At 38.7% G+C, this 17,351-nt stretch overlaps 1 pseudogene; it reads right to left on the bottom strand.

Moving 5' to 3' along the window:
* Positions 1-12,540: 12,540 nt before the first annotated feature.
* LOC116890066 lies at positions 12,541-13,512 on the bottom strand (annotated as a pseudogene).
* Positions 13,513-17,351: the final 3,839 nt, after the last annotated feature.

Genomic DNA, 17,351 nt, shown 5'->3' with positions numbered 1-17,351 from the left:
GTGTTTAGGTTAGAAGGCAAATTCTGGGGAATCAATTGGCTACAAAAGGTATACCAATGTTTGAATTCAATTACAAGAAATTCATCATTGGCTATTTACTATTTCCTGTTGGTGAATTTCTGAATTTTAATAAGTTAAATTAACCTTGATCAGAAAAGCATCCATATGAAAATGAGATTTTTCATAACATAAAAAAAACACATGCCTGGGAAAAACCCATCCCTCTCAGAAAAGAGGTTGCAGTGGAGGTCCTGTGTGTTGTGCAGGTGGGGCATCAATCAGGATGTAACATGAGTAAATAAATTAATGAGGGAAAATACCGCATATGCCACTGAAGTTCCTATTTCTTCCTTTTTTTTTTTTATTTAATTATAAATTAATTTTTACCTACCTGAAACAATAAAACATGACACTGGAAAGATGGGAATTGAAAAAAAAAAATCAACATTTGTTTATATAGATTTCTAATCCTTGAGGAAAAAAGGAATCTTTCAGTCACATCTCTTATATCTCAGGCTTTCCTTGAACGATCATGATCAATGATGACCTCAAACTTCTGATACTTGGGTATATACCTCCCAAATGTTGAGACTGCAGGTGAGAGGGGGGCACCAGGGATGATTTGGTATGGTTGAAACCCAGGGGATTATGGAAGGCAAAGCTGACCTCTGACCTCTGCTCTGTCAGACTTTTTTAAAGAAACGAGCGATGTAAAAAAAAAAACAAAAAAAAACAAAAAAAAAAACAATGTGAATCAATCAGCTCAAGGAAGGACCCATGCTCTAAAATAAAATTGTATCCATCCATCAGGGAGGTGTGCAAGCTGTTAATCCAACTGGAATTATCAGGATTATGAAACTATGTCTGTATTATTTGCATGGTAAGTTCTATTATTTTGTTGCATTTTTCTCAAATTCTTATCTCATATTTTTGTTTTGATCAATTACCAAAAAGATATCTCACTTTTAAAGTTCTAAGGGAAAAAACAAAAAAACATGACCCACAGATTAAACTTCCGTTTTCCAAGCTCAAGTATCATTGGGAATCAAACTTTTCTGTCTGACTAATGTTTGCTGGTAAAATTTTACGGATAAGAACACAACACACTGAGCCTGAGAGATGCGGCATGGAGGATAGGAGTTACATTTGAGCCTTTAGAATCAGTTGCTGAAACCAACACAACACTCGAGGTACAGGCCAAAGGGTTCCGATAATTCCTACTTCTCTTACACAGTTAGCAATGAACATTAAGCCAGAGAAAAGATTCAGCAAAAGTTATAAACCACCCACGTTCATACTTAGCATTGACAATAGGCTGAGTGCAGCTAATCTGCTTTGCTACCACACAATGCCTCATTTCTGAACTTTTAACCAAACACTGTGGTGAAAACTAGAAGAAAGCTGTTAGCCCACATGCCTTGGTATACAAAGCAAAATCCTAGAACCCCAAGACCGAGGAAGTTCATGTAAAAAAACCCCACAGGGATGGTGGATGTTCAGCCAGAAACATGATAAATTCATTTTTACTTAACTCTGTCACGTCTATTTCTCTTGTTCATTTCCTGAACTTAGAGGATAGGTACAGAAATTCATGGAGTGACATCAAGACTAGAAGTACCTCACTGGGTCTTTGGATACCCTCGGCCTTGTCCCTTCCGGGACTGTACACCTGGGCGAGCTGAAAGAAGCCCGTGGCTGTTTCCATAAACGGGATCTTAGCGAGGCGCTGCTGCCGATGCATATAGGCGTCTTTCAAGTATGGTCTTACTGAGGGAGAGTTGCTGGTGCGTGTGCAAAAGCCTTCTTAGGCGTTTTCCAGAAACTTCTGGGTCTTGGTGAGCGGGGGCTACAGTGATGTATAAGGATTGTAGCTGCCTTTTGCTTTTCCTGATTGATCTGGATATGGCATCCCACCTAGCCTGCTTTTGCTCCATACAAGGGGTCCTGATGGACTGGTTTCTAGACAGGCAGGTGAAATGGTCACTCTTGGGCAGCTGGCTAATTGTAGGCCCACTATACCCAGGTTTCTGAGCCTTACAGACCGCTAGCCATCTTTAATCTTTTAATATTTAATTCATTTTAGTGTACGAGTGGGAAACACACATAACTGACCATCTCACAAACACACACACACACACACACACACACACACACACGCGCGCGCGCGCGCGCGCGTGCGCACGCGCGCCCCCGTGCATGCCCCCATGCATCCCCCCCCACGTAACAGGTAGCACACGCATAAACGCACATTTACATGTGCTTGCTCACGCATGTGTGGTGTGCGCATGCACTTTCACACTCACACGCACACACAAAACCACAAAAACGCATCCCTCAGAGGCACACTGGAGAAAAACTACTGACTAAAGTCAACACTCCCTGGTTCTCAGATTTAAGTGTTTTAATCTCAGGAAAACTATTTTCATATGGATGCTTCTATATGATCAGTATTTCGACATTAAAATCCTGAATTTCATCAATGAAAAAGAATATTAATGCAGCCAAATAATGGGAATTTCTTCCACTGAACTCAAACATTGATATACCTTTGGCTTATTCCCAGAAATTGGATTTCTTAATCCTATCAGGTGACATTTTTTTCTGTGAAATCACAACCTGATTTCAACATTCAGATTTTCAGTATTGTAATCTCAAGGACTTTGGTTGAAAAAAGTTTTGCTTCATTTTGTTTGTTTGTTTGTTTCAGCTCTGATCTTCCAGCCTTCTCATTTGGGCTGATGACACTTAGGGTTCAGACTTTTGTGAAGAGGTTCAGAACTCTTTTTGAAATAAGGCCACAATCTAAGGTCTTTGAGGTTAATTCCTCAACTTCTGAATTTCAGGGCACATAATTTTGCCCAACAATTAGAATTCTTGGAGAAACTGGCCCAGGCCTTTAATCCCAGCATAGAGGAGACAGAAGCAGGCAGATGTCTGAGGTCCCACCATGCTCATCCAGGAGAGCCAGCTCTAGTGAGATACTTGCTCAGAAAAATGCAAAAACTAAAAAAAAAAAAAAAAAAAAAAAAAAAAAAAAAAAGATTCTTGTGAGAGAATCCAGCACTAGGGAAGTAAAAGACATAAGATTGGAGTACAAGGTCATTTTTGAATTTTTTTGAGCAGAAAGACTAAATGATACCCTTTTGAGAAAAGAAGCGCGCGCGCGCGCGCGCGCGCACACACACACACACACACACAAGGAAAAGGAAAGAAAATAAAAAGAACTATTAAATAGTTGGGTTTTGGCCATAGCACTTGAAGTCTATCCAGATTACTAATACAAACCCTTCTCTGCTTACAGAGATGAGCCCTGTCAGCTTCTGTGTTTGTTTGTTTGTTTGTTTGTTTGTTTGTTTTGTTAATTCAGACATTCAGGAGGGTCTCTGGCTCTTCCTCTCATTCCACCTCCAAGGGTCTGACCTTGTTTACTGAAGCATCTGGAACCTAAAACTCTCTAAAAACAATGAAAATTTAACAATTTTGGAATGAGTCATATGTGACAGCACAGGATTAGAAGTCACAGGAGATAAATGCTGTTAATTATGTGTCTCTTTTCTTTTTAACGAATAGCTGTCATACACTCACCAATTGTTAAAACAGGCCTCACCTCAGAAGACAAATACCAAATTGCCATAGTTGAATTTTTCTGAGGATTCTTAACACAATGGCTCCACGGTGCACAGAAACCTTTATGCCCAAGGCATCATCAAATCACTTTGATTTAGACAATGCAGAGTTTATTCCAACCCAGGCCTCTGCTATGCAGTGGGGAGAAAACATCTCTCACTCACCAAGTGTTCAGTTTAATGTTTCCACAAATAACAATTGCTCCCTGGCAAAGCAGGAGCTGCAAACACTCTGGGAGATGTTTACCTCCTGGCAGCAGTCAGGAAAGCAGAGCAAAGCAGATGATTTCTCAACTGGTCTTGGAGCCGTTTCTCCTCACTGGGCATTACAAGGACAAGTTTGCCTTGACAGAGAAGTGGAAATCCTGTGGCAGAAACATGGGAGATTCATGCAGGTCTGACTCATGAGTGTTTGAAGCCTCTGTCATGTTACCTGGGGTAAAGAGATTATTATGAAAAGCAGTCATGTGTAATTGGAAAAATTCTAAGAAGTTATTATAGTTTTTGTTGCTAAGGAGAGTTTTCCCTTCCTCCAAAATGGTTATATGGAAAATTTTCACTACTCTAAATTAGCATGAATAAACCAGAAAGGATCCCATCAAATGTTTGATGGTTCTAACTAAATATAGTATATTTATATGGTTTCAGAGAGACTGAGGAGTTGACATATTGGTAAGAACTTAATGTTTTAGAGGAAATGCCTTCTGTCTGGAGGATGGCTCAGTCAGGGATATACTCATATTGCAATCATGAAAAATTTGTTGAGCCCTCAGCTCACATCTAAAGGTCTGGCTTCCAACACTAGTCTCTGATCCTGTGGCTGAAAGGCAGAATCTGGGGATTGAAGTAACGACCTGGCTTTTCAAATTGGCTAATACATGTCAGTAAGACACCTGTCCACAAACCTTAGGTTACACAATGGTGAATAATGTTTCTGTTGAAACACATCTGTCACATACATAACAGTGACACTCCATAAGAAATGCCTTGTTGAATATTGGTGCTTCAATTGGAAATTTTCAAATTTTGAAAGACTTGATGTAAGTGTAAGTACATTGGATCTTCTTTCAGGATCTTGATCTGCATATTTCTTAGTCAGTGACAGAAATTTCCTAAGTGGAACATTGTTCAAAACACCCCACATTCATACTGTAAGAGGTCATTGTTAGGTAAATAATTTCTTCTTGTCTTATATATTTTAATTTTGATTTCAGTTTGTTTGTGGCTTCTTGATTTTTTGTTTTTTGTTTTTGTTTTTCCTTTCTATTTGAGGTATGGTTTTCATAGTGTAGCCCTGACTGACTGAGAATTTGGGTGTATATTAATAATCCTCTTCCTACAACAATGCCAACCAACCAGAGCTTCCAGGGACTAAACCACTGGAAAGACTATACATGGACTGACCCAGGGCTGCAACTGCATATGTAGTAGAGAGTAGCCTTGTTGGTGGTGCACCAATGGAAGGAAGCCCTTGGTCCTACTAGAGTTGGACCCCCAGTACAAGGGAATATGGGGGGGGGACAGTAAGGGGGATGGATGGGGGAATACCCATATGGGGGACAGGGAGAAGATGGAGGGCTTAAGGACAAGAAACAGGGAAATGAAATAACATTTGAAATGTAAGAAAAGAAATAGATCTAATAAAAAAATAATCCCTCTTCCTCTCAAGTGAAGGATTGTAGTTGTAGATACACAATGCACTGCCCCCACCACCACCCCATGCTGTTTGTTGGAGTTCTTTTTACTCTGTAAGCAAAAAGTATCTGTACTTCTTTCAGTTTGTCTTATTCCAGGTTCACACCTGGGCTTTATCTTAAATTCAGAACTTCATGATTGAAATTGAATTCCAAGAAAACTGCTGCCACAGTATCCAGGCATGTTTCTAAACTCAGAGGCAGTGTGCATCTTGTGCCAACAATGGTTAAGTGTTGGGCATGTTTCACACAGGCATGAGTGTTATTGAGGACTCAATAATAAATAAGCTATGGCCCCCTCAAATTAAAACTTTCTTGTCAAAACATCTTTGAACAAAGGTAGTTGTCTAGGGCTAGTATTTAATGGAAAGGACACAAAAAATATAGGTATCAGAAATACAGCTCACTCAGACAGAAAAGTGAAGTGACAGATAGGGAGGGGCCACTGACAGACTAATGGTTAGGATGGGAGATGGGAAAAGCCTCAGATACTTTAGAACAAACATGGAACATCATGAGGTATCTAGACAGAAAGTAATAGTTGCCTGTCTGAGGCCAAGACACCAAGACAGCATCTCTTTGCATAATTAATGTAAGTCATGAGGAGTCCAGACAAATGTAACAATTACCCCTAATTAATCCCCACTTAATAAATGAGTGTAAAGATCATTGCACAAAATTTTTTCCGGAAATACCAGTCATAGAGCTAAGTTAAAAAAAAGAAAAAGACAAGCTATTTTGAACAAACAGATCCAGTTTAGGGTATCATCTATTGTAGGGTGTAAAAGGGAGTCCAGAGATGGGAGACCTTAGGGGATTCTGTGTCAAGCATTTTATGGGCTCCTTTGGGTTCTCCCCATCTCCAGTCTTCTTGCTCGGTTCTACTCAGCCTTGTTCTCTTTTTCCCTAGCCACACATTTGGTAATAGTTACAATATCTTACTTATGAGGTTTTGGGGAGGAGGGACAATTCCTGGAATAATGTGTAGCCTTTCTTTTCTTTTCTTTATTTATTTTATTCATTCTGGCACATATTTCATTTTGACCTCAGTTTTTCCTCCCATCTCCCCTGTTAGTCCTTCTCCTACCAGCTCATGTATTTCTCAGATCCAGCCTCCATTTCCCTGCATAAGAAGTGGCCACCCATGAATATCAACCGAACATGGCATAATAATTTATAAGTAAGTCCAATCACATTCCTCCATATTGAGGTTGAACGGATGAGGCAACTGAGTGTAAATGCATCTCAGTATGAGTAAAAGGGTTCAAAAGGCAGGCAAAAAGGTCAAGAGGCACTACTGTTCTCTCTGTTAGGAATCTGATAAGAACACCAAACTACACAACTGTTAAATGGAGAGGACCTAGTACCAACCCATACAGGCTCTGTAATTGCTGCTACAGCCTATGAGCCCAGTTTGTTAATTCTGTGGACCAAGTTGTGTGGCATCCTTGACACTTCTGAAATGAGTAACCTTTCTTAAAGGGCCAGTCCCCATTTGACAGATTGGCCTCCTTTCATCTTATCTTCATTCAATGTTAACAAGTTGACAAAAACATGTTGGCTAGACATTACAAAAGCATAACCTTGTGTTTTTCTTAGGGACGGTGACTCAACACTTGCAAACACAGTGTGAATAGTGACTTTAGAGAACAGAACTTAGGAGTGTCAGGATAAGTTCACTAGAAATGAGGGATTGGCCCAGGAGCTAACCCAGAATCTAGGGATCCTTTGTAAGTAATCTGAGGGTAGGTTTTCTGTCATTCAGTGATTAATTGACAGTGGTCACCTGGCTTTGTTTACAAGTCCACATTTCATGAACAGCAGGGAAACCCTCTTTTCAGAGAAACATGCCCTTAAAAAGAAATAAGCATGCATATGAAGCAACAGAAAGTACCAACAACTTCAACACAAGATAATGCAAGGGTACTTTTGGAGATCCCCAAAGATATGTTCAGGTGAGTCAGAAGCTAAACAGAAGATGATCCTGTATGGATCCCTTCTTGGAAACAGTTTCACTGACTGTCTTATTTTCACAGGACATGAAAATACAGAAAATGCCTGCCAAACTCTCTGGAATGTTAGTGTTGGAAATGGTAGTGTTAATAGTATTGGAACTCTGAGGGATCCCCCTCCTCAATTTCCAGAGAGTGCAGTATCCAGAGCTTGAAGAGGGGAATGTTTTTATGGAATCCCATAGGTTGTCAAAAGAAGAAAACAAGGTACTTCCAGGTCCCAGGAAATGTTCCTGAGGGCATCTTCTTCTGAGGATAGCCCTATGAAGGCACAACCATTGTTTCCCTCCAGGACAGAGCAGTCTGAAGACACCGGGGATGGCCACAAGACTACTGATGTAAATGGTGGTATTATTTGTCTCAGAAATAAAGGAGTTTCCCTTTTCATTATCCAGAAAGATGAATATTCTGAGCCTGATATGGAAGATGTTTCTTATGGAATGCCTCAGAACTTAGGAAGAACATTGTGTGGTACCTCCCGTCCCTGGAAGGGTCCATGTGGGCAGCTTGTTTTGAAAATATAGCTATAGAGGCACCTGGGTTCCTCTGTAGGCCAAAGCAGCCTACCATAGCCTGTCCCTGCTTTCCAGCATCATGAGGCAAATTCCACCTGTGAGGGTTGCCAGGAAAGAGGCTAGAAAGACCCCAAACTACACAAATGTGAGGAAAGTTCCAGAACCTTAAAATATCCCTGCACTTCTTCATCCACCAGAAAACATATAGGAAAGAGAGGCCATTTTTCTATAAATTGCCAGAAAGAATTTTACTAATTCTAGAACACTAAGTTTATAAAGTCATAATGTTTGGGTCTAATAATCTTTAAGAAGACCTAGAATCAAGTAGTATGCAGTTAAAGAGCATTTATCCTGCAGAAATTACTAGCATGCAGTAGGTCGATCATTCATCAAAATGAGGGGCCATTTGCCCCTTTTATGCAGTGCTACAGAAAATTTCAGAAGAATTTGGTAACATCTTATATAATTGGTAGGGACAAATCAGTGACATGAGTACAATTTTGATTGGCTACTATGTTCGTTTCACTATATTTGGTGAGACCTTGAAGGGTTTCAGTGACCAGCTCTGTTCTGGCTTTGTTATCTCCTCCAGCTCCATGTTCTAGGAGCTGACTCAAGTTCAGACTTATCCTCCCCAAGTCAGTCTTCATTGACCAAAGGCCCACGGTCAGTGGCTCATTACAATTCCCAGGGAATTGATAATTTATATTCTCATGGTTTTTGGTACACAAGACAGAAAAGTTATTTATATGAAGTACATGTGGAATGCCCTTCAGATACAAGACCAACCTTCAGGGTTATGAGAGGATTTCACACAGGAGAGAAACCCACACCTGCTCCCTGTGTAAGAGTAGCTTTCGCCAGTCATCCACATACCACTGTCATCTGAGGAAGTTCCACAAATCAGAATGAACTGTGGACCTTCCTCACCAGAGACAAGCAGGGCTTCATTCAGTCTCAGTGTCTCATCTTCACATAAAGAAGCATGTGGTTTCTCAATATGAGTTAGCCAGTGAGGATGTTTCATTTAACATTCAGATTATTCCATCCATGTATTGTCCCATGCCTTTGGCATGTGAAGAAGCAAAAAATGAGGTTTTGTCAGTTTGTCTACTAAAGTTTTCTTCCAGCTTTGGCATCTATGTGGTGGTTAAACTGAGGCAGGCAGCCATTAGGGGTTAGTGCTTAGTGCCACTGACAGGTATGGATCCAGATACTTACAGGAGCTGTCGCCAATGGCAGGCAGTAATTATAGAAGTTACTCAGCAGACTTTTCTCTGTGGAAACAAAGCTTAATTTGCTGGGGCTGCAGAAAAACTCTGAACTCTTTAAACAACTTGGGGCCAGAGAAGGAGAGAGAGAAAATAACACACACACACACACACACACACACACACACACACACACACACACACACACACACAGAGAGACACTGAGTAGATGAAACAAAAGCAGAGTCCAAGGGTCTCATACACACAACCACATATATGCATACATGCATATATAAATAAATACATATACATACATACATACATACATACATACAGATAGATATATACACATTCATACATTGAATGGTTAGAATAAAGCTCCAGAAAGCAGGCTTCAAGCATTTCACAATACACATGCAATCATACACACACACTATTGGTCGATAGAGCAAGCTCCAACACACACCCAGACAAGCTTTTACATGAATATATGCACACACATTGTTGACAGATGGAAGAATATATTCCAAACCTCTACACTTTGTTTTTTCCTTCCATAGCTTATATATCCCAGCAAAACATTTCAGGTGGTATAAAATTACAATGTGAGTACACTTGACTTTTCTTCTAGTAAATAATTGTAGAAAAATATGTTTCCCCAATACATTTACAAGAAATAACATCACATGGCCCAGGTAAAGAAAAACAAACTACTCCCCAAATCCACATACATTTGTAGCTAAGCTACACTATAGATTCACAAAAGTATAAGAAAGCAAGGTAGTTTTCTCAGCCATTTTTCTCTTACTGGCAGGAAGCAATTTGTGGTTATAAAGAAAGTAGATATTTTATTATTTACATTTAAAAGTAATCTTGTAAGAATATTAAAAGCTTTTATATAGAAATCAGTCATATCTACCTTAGATCCTCAGAATATATATCTACTTATAAGAAATTTTTAATAGGGTTGGGGATTTGGCTCAGTGGAAGAGCGCTTGCCTAGTAAGCGCAAGGCCCTGGGTTCGGTCCCCAGCTCTGAAAAAAAAAAGAAATTTTTAATAAATCATATGAGAAACCTGAAAGCAGAAATGGGTATAGGAAATCTGCCTCAGTGAGAATCATGCCAGCCAGTGCCATTGTTCTTGTTCCCTGATTATAAAAGGACTCCAGATTAACTAATAAGATTATGCCTTTCTGAATAAACTTCAGATTGTTCCTTAACATTTTTTTTTACATCAGACCCAGTAGTAAAAACATCTCAACCTAGCTTCACTAGACAACTTTATTTTTCCAAATGTTTTCTAAGGGTCATTGCTGACAATCCATATTTCTAAGTTCTTCCCTAGGTTGGTGGGGAATCGTTAACCTGCTCCAGCAGCCATGCCTGAAAGAAACCAAGCATTATTATTGTGAGCGCCAGAGATACTGTCCAGTGAGGGACTGAAGCCTCATAAAGTATTCATATAACTCCTAGATAAAAAAAGGGTTGTGACGGTAGCAAGCAGAGCAAAATCCTATAACAGCAAGAAATCTCTGGGGTCATGCCATGTTGGGGATCACCCATGTGGCAATGGTACCCAGTAGGCAGCTTGCCATGAGTTCTAAAGCCATTCGTCGTTCCTCCTACATGGCCCTAGGCAGTTTTCCAAGATAAATACTGGCTGTTATCTGATTTCCTAGTAATAAATAAGTGGTGATGGCTCTGCGTTTCTCCTGTGAGTTAGGTTTCTTGCGGGTTTGTGTATCCTGTGTGTGAGTGGGTACCAGTGTGTTGGGCTCTTGCACCTTACCTTTCACTTTATTTGAGACAGAGCCTTTCTTGTTTCGCATTTTGTTCTCCAGGCAAAGTGACTCTGAAGCACATACAAATCCTCTTGTCTTCATCCTCTACACCTCCTAGGAAGCTGATATGACAAATGTCTCTGACAATGGATCTGCCCTTCCAAAATTTTTATCTTATGTGTGTGCTTAAAGTGTATTATGCTTGTGTGCTTAAGTTTATATATTTGCACATTACGTTTCAAAGAGCTCTTGTATATCATTGGCAATTTTCATGACCCTACTCTAAATATCTAATAGTGTAAGAAGTAAATGTATATACATTTCTAGAAACATGCTTTCCCATAGTTTGCCCTTTTGTTCTCATCATGAATCTGAAGTCTAGTTGCAGCCTCTTTTTACCCTGCTCTGATAAAAGATAGCTACCTCTAAGTGTGGTATGATCCCTTGCTGTCTCTTCAAATATGCACAATCTGTTGTAAAGTGCTGAGACAAAAGTTTGAAAAAGTCAAGCTCCCTCTAACTGACATTAAGGATACTGACTGCTCTCGCAGAGGTTCTGAGTTCATGTCCCAGCAACCACATGGTAGCTCGCACCCATCCGTAATGAAGTCAGTGTGGAATGATCACAAGTTATTTTATTATAGCATTTCTAAAACAGACTTTATTATCTAATAATAAACCATTTTCATTCATCATATTTTACATTTTTTTTTACCTTGAAGCGGATGTGAAGTGGACGTCATTCTTTAATTACAGAGCCACAAACACGCAGAAATATTTGTCAGCAAATACACTGAACAATTTATATATATGTGTATATATGTTGCCTCAAGACCCTAATATTTACAAACAGAAATATTACATTCAAAGTCACCACAGACACTTCACCCCCCACCTCTGAAAAAATTTAAACCCTGGACTTATTGTTGAAAAAAGTCTGTGATATAATCAGTACCAGAGTACTTGTGTGTGTGTGTGTGTGTGTGTGTGTGTGTGTGTGTGTGTGTGTGTGTGTTGGAGGGGAGGCTATTGTTTATTGTTGTTTTTATTTATTTTATGTATGTGAGTACACTGTTGTTCTTTTCAGGCACACCAGAAAAGGGCATCCGATTTCATTACGGGTGGGTGTGAGCTACCATGTGGTTGCTGGGAAATGAACTCAGAACCTCTGCGAGAGCAGTCAGTATTCTTAACTACTAACCCATCTCTCCAGCCCTTGTGGGGTCTTTTTCTTTTGTTCTTTGATAGTTCTGGATACTGAACTCAGGACCTTGTATATGCTGGCAAACTGTTATACTACCAAGCCCAGGACTTCATTTGGCCTTAAGTACAGAATCTCCCTTCATTCCAGGTGCTCTCCTCAAACCCCCAACTCTGACCTTGGCTTCCTGAGTGCTAGAAATGAAGGTGTGCATATCCAATTCTGGCCACATTTGTCTATCTGCTGGGACAAGCTCTCACTAAGTAGTTTTGAGGTCCCAACCACCTTTATAAACAACTAGGCTAGTCTCAAACTCACACACATCTGCCTATCTCTGCATCTGACAGGGTGTGCCACTTCACCTCGCCTAATTATTCTTGAAAAGTTCTTAGGTTAATTCTGATGTCCTGTAGGCTAAGGTAGTAATTAGAGTTTGAGTGGGCTGCTGGTAGTTTTTTGTTTGTTTGTTTGTTTTGTTTTGTTTTTGTTTGTCTGTTTGTTTTTTGTTTTTGAGTGTGTTGGAAGCTTTCTTTACTGATTTGTTGGGAGTAGGGAAGGACTTGGCCTCTGGTTTTCTGAGTTCTTGTACATATTTTTTTTTCTCCCCTGACACCCTAGGATCTGGGGGTCTCTATAGTGGTAGGGCTTTCCTTTTCTTTCCCTGAAGTGTATGTGGATCGGATCTCCTTTTTTTTTTTTGAGATTTTGTTTTCCTCTTGTGATATTTTCTTGCATGCATTTTTACATTTTATCTGGAGTTTCTCCTATCACTACCAGATGTGGAATTATTTCTTCACACTTGTCTGTTACTTTTGGTAGCATGATTTCATTGTTGGCCTTTTTCGTCTGTGGTCCATGCCCTTCCTTCGCTGGGTCACTACTGGTTTTACACATTAAACCACCTTTGAGGTAAAAGCATTTTGAACTTTTCCTTAACATGTTTTCTTCCTCAACTTTTCCTTTTCATTCTTTCTTTTTCCTTTTAGTTCTTTTTTTTCTTCACGATATAGAAGAGTATGACGCTTTTTCCAATATGCAAATATACTAGGAAAAGATGGAAACAAGAGTTTCATACTCTGCCATTTCTCTGGCAAATTTTTTTAAAGCATTTCTGAGACAGCCAGAATATTTTCACTGATGCGCTGAGTCTCCATTCCAGTGTGACCGATAGGTACAGTATTGCAAGAACCGTGTTTAGAGATGTTTAAGAAATCTTTGCATATTGTAAGCACCATAGTTTAAGGAAGTAACAAAATGTATTCCTGATAACTAGAAGTCTTAAGACAATGTCAATTAAAGCTTTCTAAGTACGTTTCCACTCTCTCTCATATGTTGAAAAGCTATGAATTACTTCATCCTTAAGGTAAAAAAAAATGTACTTGCAACTAAGAGTAGACATCGGGAAATTGGTAGGGAAAAATTAAGTTGTATTTTGCCTGAAAAGTCTTCAAATTATAAACAAGAGCATTATTTGTTTGTCTCTGGTTTATATGTATCAAATATATAATATAGTTTATCTTTCTGGGTTTGGTGTCTGGGATATGGGTGTGGGGTGGATTGGGGGAGGGTGTGGGGGCAGTCTCTGGTTGCCGTTCCTTCACTCTCTGCTCCACTCTTTGTCCCTATATTTCCTTTAGACAGGAGCAATTCTGGGCTAAAATTTTGGAGATAGGTGGGTGACCCTATCCCTCAACCAGGGAAGGCCATGCCTAACCTCTCGGTATGCTCTTGAGAGGAGAAGGTTTTTTATTGTAGGTATCAGGGAGATAAGACACATGGACATCTTGAAGTGTACAGGGCAGGGAAAGAGAGTAAATAGTACACTAGACATGGTTAGCAGACTGAACCTGGCCATGAGAAGAGAGAGGGAGTGTAAGCAAGAGAAGAGAGAAGGCCAAGGGAACCAAGAGAACAAAGTGCCAAAAGGAGAAACAAAAGAAGCACCAAGAGCCCAAGAATACATGATCAAAATGTCTGAGCTTATAGGAAAGAGAAAAGGAAGGAAAGAGAGCTCAGGGATAGAAGGTTTAGGAGACAAGGAAGTACTGAGAGGTGCCAGGATTTTGTAAGAGGTCCTTGCAATGCTGTGACAGTCTGGAAGCCAGCATCCCCTTTAATACATTAATAAGCATCTAAATTAGTCTCTTGTCCTTAGTGTCTTCGGAAACAAAACAAAATTAAGATTTTTTTAAAGATTTATTTATTTATTATATATAAGTACACTGTAGCTGTCTTCAGATACACAAGAAGAGGGCATCAGATCTCTTTACAGATGATTGTGAGCCACCATGTGGTTGCTGGGAATTGAACTCATGACCTCTTGAAGAGCAGTCGGGTGCTCTTAACCGCTGAGCCATCTCTCCAGCCCAAAATTAAGATTTTTAAACTGTGCAAGATGCTGGGTGTTAGGAAACATCTCTCCAGGGGCAAGGCCATACAACTTACAGCAATGAAGCCCTCTTCCTCCTGCACATCTCTGCCATAAACTTTGTGCTCCAAGGACTGACAGAAAAGGTTACCACCCTGCTTTCTAATTGCTCCTTGGAGCTGCTCATATAATTTGCACTCCATTTCTTTTTGTTTCTTTGTTTTTTGTTTGTTTTTCTTCCTTTTTCTTTCTTTCTTTTCTTTCTTTTTTTCTTTTCTTTCCTTTTAACTAGGACCCTGGATAAAGGTGTTTAAAAGTTACCTAACACCTTTGTGGAGAAGCTGTCGTGAACTGAGAGTTGAGTTGATAATTCCCAATCTGCTGGGAAGGAACACCAGGATATCATGAACCTTTAAGTCAGGACTAGTGTCTCAGTACACTTTTAGCAGAGACCCTGTTTCATGGTGACACACACCATGGTGGTGTCATTGAGCACTAAGGTTAGTGACCATAGCATAGAAATAGTAAGAACTAAAGACTTTAAGAAGCAACACTCTGCTTCTTCAACAAGATATGTTTGTTGTTAATAAGTGAAGCCAAACCAATTCAAAACAACAAACCTTACCATATTCTATGCCTAACTAATATACTTTTATATATTTCTTACAGACAAAATATAAACTCATCATTTTGACCCTGAATTCAATATCAATAACTTTTATTTTGCTTTTAGGTGACTGCCAGCTTTATAGTTCTATACTCGCCAACATAACCAGAACTTCTCATATATTAACTACAATCCCCTTACATTTAAGAGTAGAGAGCTATGTCAAACAACAAACATTTATCACATTAATCATTGCGATTGTATAGTCCAGTCATGTGACTAGTGAATGATCCTCTTGTTCTGTAGCTGATCTTCAGAATGTTCCATCACAATCATAAAACTCTGTCCTTGAAACTAACATCTATCACTTCCACAGTGCATTCCTGCCAATCATTCTAACATTTTTTTAAAATTTTCATTACATAATTCATTTATTGTTGGGGAGGTGCATGTGTACATAAGACAGCATACATGTGAGGATGTTAGAAAATATGTCTTGGGACTGTGCCTCTCCTTCCACTATTGGGACCCTGAATTGAACTTTGGTCACTGGGCTTCTTGGAAACCACCTATACCTGCTGAGCAGTCTACCTGCTACCTGCTAGTTTCTTTATTTTAGCTTCTGTGTGTTTGTAGTTGCTCACTGTAATGACAACAGCTAGTTGGATTCATACAGCTATATAAGTGGTCATAGCATTTAACACAGAGTCTCTTACTGTCGCCTATGTTTTTAGAATGTGTCACCTTTTCATCTTTGAGTATAAATGTTACACCATTGTTTGTACATACAATTTTGTCCTCATGCATGTTTTTGTTGATGAACATATGGAACGATTGCATGTTTCAGGTGTTGGAATGATTCTGCTATGGAAGTGACTTTGAAAGTTCATCTTCTAGACCCTGATTTTATTCTTTTTTATTCATAATTTATTGACACATTATCCTATTCCTCTCCCCTTGATTTCTTAATATCTCTTTTACGCCTTACCTTTGATCTCTTTTCTGATTTTGTAGCCCATATTCACCTTTCTCTTAACACTTAACATATGGACATTGTGATACATGTTCTTGTTTCAGAAAGAATATGTGTTTTTCCCTGTGTCTGTGTTAACCTTGCTCCAGTTCTTTGTAAGATCATCAAATTCTTGAAAATTTTGTGATTTTAATTTCCTTTTCAGATGAAGGAAATCCCACTGTGTCTACATAGCACACTTTCATTATCTACTGATGAACCTCTAGAATGAACATAGATTCTTTGTAAATTCGTCCTGAGAACTGCTGAGACTCTGCAGGACAATGGCAGGGAAAAGAAGATTCCTCATTTATCCTTATTCCACCCTGGTCACTTCCTGGTTGGGTTTGTATCCTTTTATATCCCCAGATGCTAGTCCTAATTTTGCCATTATTAATAACAAGAATTGCTGCCTCAATTTGTTAGAGATGCAATTACACTGCATTGAACTTGATGATTATTTTCAATTTGTTTAAAAAATAATAGTAATTTATATAGTTTCTTTGACATCTTATTTCCATAAACTCTGAATTAGGATTCTCAGATTCCAAATGCCCAGTCCGTAAATTCCTGCTTTTATTTTTTTGTAAGTTTTGACTGTTTGTAAGGGTACATAATGATCTTTCTTTTGCTACTCTGATTGGCATACCATCACTATATTCCCATAATTATTGGTAAAATTGAGCTTCATTTCATATGCATTTTGATCATTCTGAATAATTTATTAAAAATATGACAATCATGAACCTATTTTTCATTTGATTTATATTTTAGGTTTTTTTCAAATTAATTAGCTTCAGATATCTTCTGTTGTTTCTCATGATGAATTTTTATTCTCTCTCATTTGAACTTCAGAAATAATAATGGCATGTTTTTAACATACTTTTGTTGAAAACTGATCCCAATCATTAAATTCAAAAGAAATGAGTACATTAATTCTTTTGTTTCCTTTTATGCTTTTTTTTTGAGAACATTGTTCTCTGCATGTAACAATAACTGTCCTGCAGTTGTATTATAGTCCAGATTAGTTTCAACTTCATAGAGTTGTCTTCCTGTCTCTGAAGTACTAAGATGAAAGGGATACACTGCCACATCCAGGAAAAACATTAAATTTCAGTAAACATATGTAATATTTTTCATTGACATAACAGAGAATATGTAGTTATATAAAGAAAAACTTAAATATTTTTCTGTGAAAGAGATATATAAATTCAAGAAAGTGATGACTATCTTTTTAAACTAACTATATGAATTAATGGGCACTCAATTTATTTCCAGGGTACTAAACACAATAAATTTATTTACCTTTTTAACAGGAATGAA

Source organism: Rattus rattus, chromosome 1, assembly GCF_011064425.1.
Source record: "Rattus rattus isolate New Zealand chromosome 1, Rrattus_CSIRO_v1, whole genome shotgun sequence".
In the NCBI taxonomy this organism is placed as follows: Eukaryota; Metazoa; Chordata; class Mammalia; order Rodentia; family Muridae; genus Rattus; species Rattus rattus.
Note: the sequence above shows the minus strand (reverse complement) of the source record. Positions and strands in the feature narration are given on the sequence as shown.